This window comes from Cylas formicarius, unplaced genomic scaffold (genome assembly GCF_029955315.1).
Source record: "Cylas formicarius isolate icCylForm1 unplaced genomic scaffold, icCylForm1.1 PGA_scaffold_148__1_contigs__length_18585, whole genome shotgun sequence".
Classification (NCBI taxonomy): domain Eukaryota; kingdom Metazoa; phylum Arthropoda; class Insecta; order Coleoptera; family Brentidae; genus Cylas; species Cylas formicarius.
In genome coordinates, this window is record NW_026844234.1 from 1 (window position 1) to 12500 (window position 12500).

Below are 12500 nucleotides of genomic sequence, written 5' to 3' on the forward strand. Positions count from 1 at the left end.
TGTTGAGGGATAACATTCAGGGAATAACCAAGCCGGCCATTAGAAGATTGGCCCGTCGCGGAGGCGTGAAACGAATTTCCGGATTGATTTACGAAGAAACTCGTGGCGTTTTAAAGGTGTTTTTGGAAAACGTCATCAGAGACGCGGTAACCTATACGGAGCACGCCAAAAGAAAAACGGTAACGGCAATGGACGTGGTGTACGCCCTAAAAAGACAAGGTAGAACTCTTTACGGATTTGGTGGCTAAATTTTTCGTCGATCTTGCGGAAACACAAAAAAAAAAAAAAAAGGTTCTTTTCAGAACCACAAAATACGTTCCAAAGATTATTCGTTATTTCGAGTATAATGCCCAACAAACCATTATCGAGTCGAGGTAAGTTTTGAATTTTTAATTTCTCCCCGTGTTAGTGTGATTATTAAATCTGTGAAATAAAGGAAACGAAATCTCAAATAGAAAAGTATTTGTGGTCCTTACAAGAACCGTCTTCCTTCCCGGCGAAAACTTTATTTAGCTTTGTTGTCGGTTTTCTTAGGCAACAGAACCACCTAGCGATCTTAACTTCGGATAATAATTTGTTCAATTCCTGGGATCGGCAATTGTAAATGTCGAGGTATTATACCGGTTTTCTTATAGTCCGAAAGAGAAAACGTAAAAAGAAGGAACGTTTCTTTTTTTTTTTTTTTTTAATAATCTGTTAAATAAACGAAACGAAATCTCAAATAGAAAAGTATTTGTGGTCCTTAGAAGGACCGTTTTCCCATCGTCTTCCCTCGCCGCAATTTTTATTTTGCTTTGTTGTCGGTTTTCTTGGGCAAAAGAACCGCTTGAATGTTCGGCAAAACACCTCCCTGAGCGATCGTTACTCCCGATAATAATTTGTTCAATTCCTCGTCGTTTCGGATCGCCAGTTGTAAATGTCGCGGAATGATTCTGGTTTTCTTATTGTCCCTCGCCGCGTTACCGGCCAATTCCAAAACTTCGGCGGCCAAATATTCCATTACGGCCGCCAAATATACCGGAGCTCCGGCGCCGACCCTCTCCGCATAGTTTCCTTTCCGAAGTAATCGGTGAATTCTACCTACCGGAAACTGTAAACCGGCCCTGCTAGAACGAGACTTCGCTTTCCCTTTGACTTTGCCTCCTTTTCCGCGTCCCGACATCGTTATTACCGTTAATAGTACACGCACGAACGTTAACAGCACAATGACGCTCTCGCAGACCGTGGGCGCGCTATTTATAGGACATGGGCATGGACCAATGGGATTAGCGCTTCGGCGAACGATGCCCGGGGGCGGAGCTTGTCGGCCGACTCGGTTCTCAAATAAATAGCTGCGGCCCGGTGTGGGCCTTGTCAGTCCGTTACTTTGCGCGCGTCTAATCGATTGTAGAAAATGCCACCGAAAGTAAGCGGTAAAGCGGCGAAAAAAGCCGGCAAGGCTCAAAAAAATATTTCGAAGAGTGATAAGAAAAAGAAACGCAGGAGGAAGGAGAGTTACGCAATTTACATTTACAAAGTGTTGAAGCAAGTTCATCCGGATACTGGCATTTCGAGCAAAGCCATGTCCATTATGAATTCGTTCGTAAACGACATTTTCGAAAGGATTGCCGCCGAAGCTTCTCGTTTGGCTCACTATAATAAGCGATCCACTATTACTAGCAGAGAGATTCAAACGGCCGTGAGATTGTTGTTGCCCGGAGAGTTGGCCAAGCACGCCGTCAGTGAAGGGACCAAAGCCGTCACAAAATACACCAGTTCTAAATAAATGAGCGTCGACTTGGAGAGTGTAAATTCACCAAAAACGGTTCTTTTCAGAACCACAATTTTTATATATTAATCAATTCGTTTATTCATATCTTTCTTTCTTATTTTTTTTTTTTTCGAATCATAGTTAGATAAAAGTGCTTATCGTCGAAATAAATGGCAGGAACCCGGTTTCGCGTTTATTTCGATTGACGTTTTTGGTTAGCAAAATTGAATTTTCCTATTTTTTTATTTAATTAGGTCAGTTCGTGTTGAACGTAGTTTTGATTACTTTTTATTTGAGTGTGCTTAATTTTGTTTGTGTTTGTTTAGTTTTTGCGAATTGTGGTTCGTTTTGGTGAAGTTTTGCATGTTTTTTTTTTTGGTTTGGTTGATTTGGGTTTGTTACACGGTTAATTTTGGTTTCTTTTGCTGAATTTTCGCTAGTTTTGGTTACTTTGGTTTATTATTTCCAGTTTCGGCCGCTATTGGTTAGTTAGGATTATCGTTAGTTTTGGGTTTGTTTAGGATAATTTTGGCTTGTTTTTGTTAATTTTGACTACTTTTGCTTAATTTTGCTTAGTTTTGGTTACTTTGGTTTATTATTTCCAGTTTCGGCCGCTATTAGTTAGTTAGGGTTCATTTCGGTTAGTTTTTGTGAACGTTTCCTATTTTTGCTTAATTATCGTTAGTTTTGGTTTGTTTAGGATAAGTTTGGCTTGTTTTTGTTAATTTTGACTACTTTTGCTTAATTTTGCTTAGTTTTGTTTACTTTGGTTTATTATTTCCAGTTTCGGCCGCTATTAGTTAGTTATGGTTCGTTTCGGTTAGTTTTTGTGAACGTTTCCTATTTTTGCTTAATTATCGTTAGTTTTGGTTTGTTCAGGATAAGTTTGGCTTGTTTTTGTTAATTTTGACTACTTTTGCTTAATTTTGCTTAGTTTTGGATAATTTGGTTTGTTTTGCCGAACTTTGGCCAATTTTGGTTTGTTATGATTAATTTTGCTTAGTTGTGGTTATTTTTGTTCCTTTTGGTTAGTTTTGTTTAATTTTGGTTATATTCGGTTAATTTTGGTTAGTTTTGCTTATTTTTGCTTTGTTTCGGTTAGTTTTGCTTATTTTTCTCTGCTCGCGGCTAGCGGCAAAAACCTTTTATGGGAGTATATGTTAAAATGAATAAAATAAAAAAAAAAAAACAAAACTCTCTTCCCGCTGGTCCGCAATATTAAAGAAGACGGACTTATAAATGTTTAATAATGAATTTATTAAATCGCGAGAAAAAAAAATGCAAACACCCGAAATTAAAAATGATGGAGAGTATCGTCCGACAAAATCCGGGGACGGCGATTTATTTTTAAGTCGGAACCGGAACCGGCGGTCAGTTAACAAAAGTAAGTAAAGAAAAAAAAATATTTGAAAAAGTGCCCGCTTTAACCAAATCGAACGTAACCACGAGCGAAAGTTTCGCTCCGAACTTTATTTGCCCGCCGCAGCCGATATTCGGGTTTTCACGTGAAACGTTCGGAAGACTAAGGAATGGTCCGTTACCTATAATAGGTGAGATGGTCTCGAGCGCGACCGCCGCGTCGTGCGTATAGACACTTCTCCCTTCGCAGAGCAAAATGCTTTTTCGATCGTTAGATCGCCTTCGAGTCGACCGTTTGGCGCGATTAATTGGCTCGCTTAACATTTTCGTATCGTGGGTTCAATTTTTTAAGAAAAATTGGTTTCCTTCATCGGTACGGGAACGTAGACCGTTTTTCGTTTGCCATCGGCCCGTCTTCGTAGCAGCGATTGCTCGAGCGTTCGAAAACATTTTAAGGCTCCGCACCTTATACAGCTAGATCGCGAACTTAGCGGGTGTTTTAAAGTAAGATTTGGCACTTCGTGGTTCGAAAGCGGTCGCCCTATAATATTTTTCTTCCGAAAAATTTGCGATAACTCTCATCTAACCGAGCGAGTTTATATGCGAATCCGGAACGTTTCTTTCGAGAAATCTCGTGTCGCTTTCAATCTAGCGAAGAGTGATCGAGAGAATGTCCGAAAATTTCCGTCGATCGACGTTCGTTGCCCGAGGCACATCGGTTCGACGCGCGCCGCATTTTAAAGCTTATTATGCGCGCGCGAGTCGGATTGTTTGATCGCGCACTCACGTCGTCTCGATATTTATTACCAACAAAAAAAAATTGGACGGATCGCGTCCGAATAATAATAATAACGAGTGTGGCGTCGGGAACGGTTCATTTCCGTACTCGCACGCTATCACCGCCACACAAAGTGGTCGCGTCTGTTTCTATTTAAAAATAAAATAAACGCGTTTCGCGCGCGTAATTATTATTTTTAAAAAAGAGACTGTTTGTTGTCGTACCGCGCCCGATCGTCGTCATCCGTGGCGGCGGCGGCGGCGGCGCGCTCGACACGTAGAACAGCTCCCTGGTTGATCCTGCCAGTAGTCATATGCTTGTCTCAAAGATTAAGCCATGCATGTTTCAGTACAAGCCAAATTAAGGTGAAACCGCGAAAGGCTCATTAAATCAGTTATGGTTCCTTAGATCGTACCCACAATTACTTGGATAACTGTGGTAATTCTAGAGCTAATACATGCAAACAGAGGTCCGACCGGAGACGGAAGGAGTGCTTTTATTAGATCAAAACCAATCGGTGGCGGGTTCGCGCCCGACATCGTTCAACTTGGTGACTCTGAATAACTTTACGCTGATCGCACGGTCTCGCACCGGCGACGCATCTTTCAAATGTCTGCCTTATCAACTGTCGATGGTAGGTTCTGCGCCTACCATGGTCGTAACGGGTAACGGGGAATCAGGGTTCGATTCCGGAGAGGGAGCCTGAGAAACGGCTACCATATCCAAGGAGGGCAGCAGGCGCGCAAATTACCCACTCCCGGCACGGGGAGGTAGTGACGAAAAATAACGATACGGGACTCATCCGAGGCCCCGTAATCGGAATGAGTACACTCTAAACCCTTTAACGAGGATCAATTGGAGGGCAAGTCTGGTGCCAGCAGCCGCGGTAATTCCAGCTCCAATAGCGTATATTAAAGTTGTTGCGGTTAAAAAGCTCGTAGTCGAATTTGTGTCTCGCGCCGCCGGTTCATCGTCCGCGGTGTTAACTGGCGTGCCGCGAGACGTCCTGCCGGTGGACTTAGCCCGTTCACGCGGGCGGTCCAACTCAATCCTGCCGCGGTGCTCTTCATTGAGTGTCGAGGTGGGCCGGCACGTTTACTTTGAACAAATTAGAGTGCTTAAAGCAGGCTAAAACTTCGCCTGAATACTGTGTGCATGGAATAATGGAATAGGACCTCGGTTCTATTTTGTTGGTTTTCGGAACCCCGAGGTAATGATTAATAGGAACGGATGGGGGCATTCGTATTGCGACGTTAGAGGTGAAATTCTTGGATCGTCGCAAGACGGACAGAAGCGAAAGCATTTGCCAAAAACGTTTTCATTGATCAAGAACGAAAGTTAGAGGTTCGAAGGCGATCAGATACCGCCCTAGTTCTAACTGTAAACTATGCCAGCTAGCGATCCGCCGACGTTCCTCCGATGACTCGGCGGGCAGCTTCCGGGAAACCAAAGCTTTTGGGTTCCGGGGGAAGTATGGTTGCAAAGCTGAAACTTAAAGGAATTGACGGAAGGGCACCACCAGGAGTGGAGCCTGCGGCTTAATTTGACTCAACACGGGAAACCTCACCAGGCCCGGACACCGGAAGGATTGACAGATTGAGAGCTCTTTCTTGATTCGGTGGGTGGTGGTGCATGGCCGTTCTTAGTTGGTGGAGCGATTTGTCTGGTTAATTCCGATAACGAACGAGACTCTAGCCTGCTAACTAGGCGTATTTAGACATCTCAAAGGCCGGCCGGCTCGGGGTTCGCCCCGTTGTCGCGCGCGGTTTTTACTGTCTGCGTACAAACAATTCTTCTTAGAGGGACAGGCGGCTTCTAGCCGCACGAGATTGAGCAATAACAGGTCTGTGATGCCCTTAGATGTTCTGGGCCGCACGCGCGCTACACTGAAGGAATCAGCGTGTCCTCCCTGGCCGAGAGGCCCGGGTAACCCGCTGAACCTCCTTCGTGCTAGGGATTGGGGCTTGCAATTGTTCCCCATGAACGAGGAATTCCCAGTAAGCGCGAGTCATAAGCTCGCGTTGATTACGTCCCTGCCCTTTGTACACACCGCCCGTCGCTACTACCGATTGAATGATTTAGTGAGGTCTTCGGACCGATACGCCGATGGCGTTTCGGCGTCGTCGATGTGTCCGGGAAGTTGACCAAACTTGATCATTTAGAGGAAGTAAAAGTCGTAACAAGGTTTCCGTAGGTGAACCTGCGGAAGGATCATTAAAGTGATAATAAAAATTACACAGTTTGTCTTTATTTAGTCGAACGAATTTTTGTCGCTGACGCTCGGTCGAAAATATCTCGCGTCGATCTTTAAGTCGGCCGCGATTAAATTCGACGACTACGACGACCACTCGACCACCGTAAAAAAGGGGAGAGAGGAGTAGGAGTAGGAGGAGCGCCGACAAAATTCCGGGTACCTAGACGGAACTCGAAGCGCGAAACCTAGTTTCGCGCTCGCCGTCGACAAGGTGTCAAACGATATTCGCCCGGAGCACCGAAAAGTACTTACACCCACCCGCGACCCGCGAGGAGGTGTGTATATAAACTTTAAACCGGCGCGGGTCGTCCGAACGCGAACGCGCGCGCGCCTACCGTCTGAATAATAAAGAACAAAGGGCGCGCGGCGAAGTGTTCCGTCGGATAGACCGGCCCGAAATCGAACTTTTTTTTTTTTTTTACGTCGAAAGGTATATACCTCGCCTTCCGTAAAAAAAATGTATGTGTCGATAACAACGCCGACGACTCTTTTTCGGAGACGAAAAGCGTTAAACCGATCGAAAAAAGATTACCCTAAACGGTGGATCACTTGGCTCGTGGGTCGATGAAGAACGCAGCTAATTGCGCGTCAACTTGTGAACTGCAGGACACATGAACATCGACATTTCGAACGCACATTGCGGTCCTCGGATTCTGTTCCCGGACCACTCCTGGCTGAGGGTCGTATCCAATTTAAAGACTGCTCGGTTTTTTCGCCCGCGAGGCGCGAGAAACGTCGGAGCGAGTTGGACGTGTAGCGCGGGAAGGAGTGAGGAGCAACAGCACGTTCGCGCTTAGCGCGCGATCTCTCTCCTACCCGGTCTCGCGACGTTTTAAAACGCGAAAGCGAAACTCCGGCCGCGTTCTAAGGAACGCGACCGAGTTTGCGAACGACGTCGATTTTCGACGCACCGGTTCGTCGCGTCGCGCTCGCTTAAAAGCGCGAGAGACGAGCGTAATTAAAACCGCCCGCGTATGTCGCAGGTCCGCGCAAAATTGACGATCGTCGTGTCCGTTATTTTCTCGATAAGAAGAAAAGGTGTCCGACGTCTGATCGTTTGCGGCCGCGTAACGAGTGGTGGATATAGCGGTTTTAAATATAAACGCTGAACCGTTTCGAAATTCACGTCTACGTTTTATATATATATTTATATATATATATATATATATATATATATATAATGATTTTATCGATCGACCTCAGAGCAGGTGAGACTACCCGCCGAATTTAAGCATATTAATAAGCGGAGGAAAAGAAACTAATTAGGATTCCCTCAGTAGCTGCGAGCGAACAGGGAAGAGCCCAGCACCGAATACCGCGGCCGATACCGGGCGCCGGGAAATGTGGTGTTAGGGAGGTTCCGTTATCCCGAGATCGTCCGGCGCGTCCAAGTCCTTCTTGAACGGGGCCACAGCCCATAGAGGGTGCCAGGCCCGTAGCGACCGCCGTCGATCGCGGGAGGGATCTCCTCAGAGTCGGGTTGCTTGAGAGTGCAGCCCTAAGCGGGTGGTAAACTCCATCTAAGGCTAAATATGACCACGAGACCGATAGCGAACAAGTACCGTGAGGGAAAGTTGAAAAGCACTTTGAAGAGAGAGTTCAATAGTACGTGAAACCGTTTAGGGGTAAACCTGAGAAACCCGAAAGGTCGAAGGGAGAAATTCATTCGCGTTTCGGAGTCGGCGCGAGACGTTCGCGCGACGGGGAGGACGGTTACCCGTTACCTTTTCCGCGCCTTACGTTTTTCGACCCGGCATCGAACGCGTGCACTTTTCTCCTGGTAGGACGTCGCGATCCGTCGGGCGTCGGTCTAAGGTCCGCGGCGGAGCCCGCGCGGTTTTCTCGAATCGCGCGGACCCGCGGTATCCTGACCGACTCGCTCGACGGTACGAGAAAGGTCACGGGTCGCTTTAAAAGCGTTCGACTCGCGGCAAGCGCTCCGGATACTAGTCGGCTATCGGACCCGGTGCCGGTACCGACCTCCGGTGACTGTTGGCCTCGAAGTTCTCGAACCGACCCTCGCTCGTAAAAAAGCGTGACCGATCTGCGACGCTATAGCTTTGGGTACTTTCAGGACCCGTCTTGAAACACGGACCAAGGAGTCTAGCATGTGCGCGAGTCATTGGGATTCGCTAAACCTAAAGGCGTAATGAAAGTAAAGGTTCGTCTCGCGCGAACCGAGGGAGGATGGGCGATTCGCCTTTAAAGCGGTCGCCTCGCACTCCCGGGGCGTCTCGTTCTCATCGCGAGAAGAGGCGCACCAAGAGCGTACACGCTGGGACCCGAAAGATGGTGAACTATGCCTGGTCAGGACGAAGTCAGGGGAAACCCTGATGGAGGTCCGTAGCGATTCTGACGTGCAAATCGATCGTCGGAACTGGGTATAGGGGCGAAAGACTAATCGAACCATCTAGTAGCTGGTTCCCTCCGAAGTTTCCCTCAGGATAGCTGGCGCTCGTAGCGTACGAGTTTCATCCGGTAAAGCGAATGATTAGAGGCATTGGGGTCGAAACGACCTCAACCTATTCTCAAACTTTAAATGGGTGAGATCTCCGGCTTGCTCGAACTATATATATTTATTTATATATTATTGAAGCCGCGAGAGACACGAATCAGAGTGCCAAGTGGGCCATTTTTGGTAAGCAGAACTGGCGCTGTGGGATGAACCAAACGTCGAGTTAAAGCGCCAAAATCGACGCTTATGGGATACCATGAAAGGCGTTGGTAACTTAAGACAGCAGGACGGTGGCCATGGAAGTCGGAATCCGCCAAGGAGTGTGTAACAACTCACCTGCCGAAGTTACTAGCCCTGAAAATGGATGGCGCTGAAGCGTCGTGCTTATACTCGACCGTCAGAGGCATGTGCGATCGTCGTTTTCGGACGCGATCATGAAGCCCTGACGAGTAGGAGGGTCGCGGCGGTGAGCGCAGAAGGGCTGGCCGCGAGGCCGTCTGGAGCCGCCGCCGGTGCAGATCTTGGTGGTAGTAGCAAATACTCCAGCGAGGCCCTGGAGGACTGACGTGGAGAAGGGTTTCGTGTGAACAGCCGTTGCACACGAGTCAGTCGATCCTAAGCCCTAGGCGAAAGCCGATGTCGATGGGGTGTAGTTTTACACGTCGCGGTCCGTCTTATTATAAAATAATATATAATTTTTGACGAGCGAGAAAAACGAGAGCGCACACCCGTCGGGCGAAAGGGAATCCGGTTCCTATTCCGGAACCTGGCAGCGGAACCGTTAATAAGTCGGGCCCTCGCAAGAGAGTTCGTCGGGGTAACCCAAAAGGACCCGGAGACGCCGTCGGGAGATCCGGGAAGAGTTTTCTTTTCTGCATGAGCGTTCGAGTTCCATGGAAACCTCTAGCAGGGAGATATGGTTTGGAACGCGAAGAGCACCGCAGTTGCCGCGGTGTCCGGATCTTCCCCTCGGACCTTGAAAATCCGGGAGAGGGCCACGTGGAGGCGTCGCGCCAGTTCGTACCCATATCCGCAGCAGGTCTCCAAGGTGAAGAGCCTCTAGTCGATAGAATAATGTAGGTAAGGGAAGTCGGCAAATTGGATCCGTAACTTCGGGATAAGGATTGGCTCTGAGGATCGGGGCGTGTCGGGCTTGGCGAGGAAGCGGGTTCCGGTTAACGAGCCGGGCCTGGGCGAGGAGACGATCTCCGGATCCGATCCGAACCCGGTCCCGAGCCTTGGCCTCCCGCGGAACCGCCTCGCTGCGAGACCCGGAAAACTCCGGTTTTCCGGTGTTCTCTTCGGCCGCTATTTAACGGTCAGCTCAGAACTGGCACGGACCGGGGGAATCCGACTGTCTAATTAAAACAAAGCATTGCGATGGTCTTAACGTGATGTTGACGCAATGTGATTTCTGCCCAGTGCTCTGAATGTCAAAGTGAAGAAATTCAATCAAGCGCGGGTAAACGGCGGGAGTAACTATGACTCTCTTAAGGCTTTTTGGCTGGGGAGAAGTAGTTGCTCGCAAAGTGTGGGGGCTTGTTAAGCGACCGCTGGTTTGGGGGCGCGCGAAGCTCTGGTCAAGCATCTTCCGCAGTCCAAGTCGTTAGAGGTGTCGGGCCGTGCGGTACTAGTATCCGAGACTTGGACTCCCCCTCTCTTGTATGGCCTGCTAAGACATTGTTGGAGTCGCTTGAGGTGTCGGTTTCTAACTAGTATCCGAGACTCCCTCTCCCCCATGCAAGTGCCAACCCCCCCTCCTCGTGGTAACTGCTGGACACTGGTCTTGAACACCGGTGACTAAGTGGGGCACTGGCTATGCGGGCGGCGGGCGTAACGCTCGAGTGTGGGGTAGCCACCCACTGCTTCCGCTAGGCGTTTAAGTCCCAAGGATTGCCACCAGGGCATGGGCTAGTGTGAGAGGGCGATTCGCTACGCCTGAAAGCATCTGAGGACGGAGGTCAACTAGGCCTCGTTCAGCGGACTTGGTTCTGGTCCCTCTTGAAGGTGTGAGTATAACTCGTCAGTGCGGTTTGGTGGCACCTCCGCATATTGAAGCACTAGTCCTGGCCTCGCCAACCAACACCATGGCCGTTCTGAAATGGAAACCTACCGAGCGGTAGGCAGAAGTATGCGCGGAACAACCCCCCAATGGGAGAACGGCGTCTGGAGGGTGTACGCTTATGGGCAATAGGCGGGGGGGCTTGCCAGGCCAGCCTCGCCTGCCCAAAATTTGTGCAGGCACTAAATTTAAAACCCAAGCCTCGGATGGACCTTCCCGGGGGGGGCCGCTGCCCTCCCCTCCTGCTACGACTGGTCGACCGGAGGAACGCGCAAGCGGACCTTCGAACCCGACCCCGCGGCGGGCGGGTGGCCCTCAGACAAGGTCGAAGGCCCTTCGAGGTGGGTGCAATGTTGCTAGTGGACGTGCGCAGCTGAGGCCTGACACTGCGGGACCAAGTGGGTCTAGTAACGTGGTGCAACATGGCCGCGCTGTAGCCCTGTCTACGACTAACCATGCCGATCCCGACGGCGTAGCCGGACCGACGCGGGCAGATGAATTTCTCTGTCCACTATGCGGCAGATCTTTCACTACCAAAACCGGACTGGGAGTGCATCGGAGGCGGGCACATGAGGAGGAGTACAACGAGGGGCTCAAAGCGCCCAGCGTCAAAGTACGCTGGCAGCGCGAGGAACTCGAGCTCATGGCGGTCTTGGAGGCGGAGGCAATACAGAAGGGCGTGCCCTTCTTGAACCTCTACCTACTCGACAAAATGTCAGGGCGTTCGCAGGAGGCCATCAAAGGTGCTCGGCGGCGTCAAGACTACAAAGCCATGGTTGGTGAAAGGCTTGCGGAGCTTCGTGCGAAGCAGCCGATCCCAACGTTACGCTCAACATCGAACGCGAGTTCTGACGGCCAAGGTCAACGGCCGCAGTCACCTGCTGACTGTAGTAGTGCCTCGTCCTCCTATGGATCCGCCCCGTCCACCCCCAAGAGTCCGGCGGTAGATGATGGTGAAGCCGCGGGCAGAGCCGAGGATCCGCTGAGGGCCAAAGTGAGAGAGCTTGCGGATGGGTTGTTCGATACGGACACCTACTCTTGCAACCTTCTTCTTACGGCGGCCCGAAGGGCCTTGGAGGGAAGACCGATTCTGCACCAGCTGACGGAATGGCTACAACGATGTTTTCCGACTCCTAGCGCGCCTGAGTCTCGCACTCGGCGCCAAGCTCGACCACCTGGCGGCAATGGAGAAGGTGGACAGGAAAGGAGAAGAGAGAGACGCAGGCGTGAATACGGACACGTTCAGAGGCTTTGGCGTAGGGATAAGCGAGCCGCAGTACAGGAAATCCTGGAAGATAAGCCCGTAGTTTCCCACGAGCTAGAAGTCCTGCATGAGCACTGGTCGGGGGTGATGGGGGCCGAGTCGCAGCAATGCGAGCTGGGTCCACGGGACCACCCGCCTGAGATTCGTGCAGGCCTAGCGGCGGTTTGGGAACCGATGACGGAGGCAGACGTCTCGGCAAATGAGATTAAGCTGAACTCTGCGCCTGGCCCTGACGGAGTTACGCCACGCCAATGGAAGGCTATGCCGGCCAGAATGCGTGCTCTCTTTTACAACCTGGTGATGTTGACCAACGAGATTCCCGAGCGGCTTCTCAAAGCTCGGACTTCTCTACTTCCGAAGAGCGCTCTCCCAGAACATCCGGGAGAGTATAGACCGATCACCGTGGCACCAGTACCCTTGCGGCAGTTCAACCGTGTGTTGGCTGCTCGTTTGGGGAAATCGAACGTTATCGACCAGCGCCAGCGTGCGTTTATGACCGCTGATGGATGCTGTGAAAACACGGCAATTCTGGATGCGGTCATACATGATGCGCGTGGCCGGAGGAGAGAGTGTCACTT

General features: G+C 50.0%; 2 non-coding genes and 1 pseudogene across 2 annotated transcripts; all 3 read left to right on the forward strand.

The window, feature by feature from the left end:
• Positions 1–4173: 4173 nt before the first annotated feature.
• Positions 4174–6104, forward strand: LOC132695911 (small subunit ribosomal RNA). Its single transcript, XR_009617914.1, has one exon. It is a non-coding gene; the product is annotated as a small subunit ribosomal RNA (ribosomal RNA).
• A 566-nt stretch (positions 6105–6670) lies between these two features.
• On the forward strand, positions 6671–6825 carry LOC132695910 (5.8S ribosomal RNA). Its single transcript, XR_009617913.1, has one exon. It is a non-coding gene; the product is annotated as a 5.8S ribosomal RNA (ribosomal RNA).
• A 510-nt stretch (positions 6826–7335) lies between these two features.
• LOC132695912 (large subunit ribosomal RNA) overlaps positions 7336–12500 on the forward strand; it is an 8504-nt pseudogene continuing 3339 nt past the window's right edge.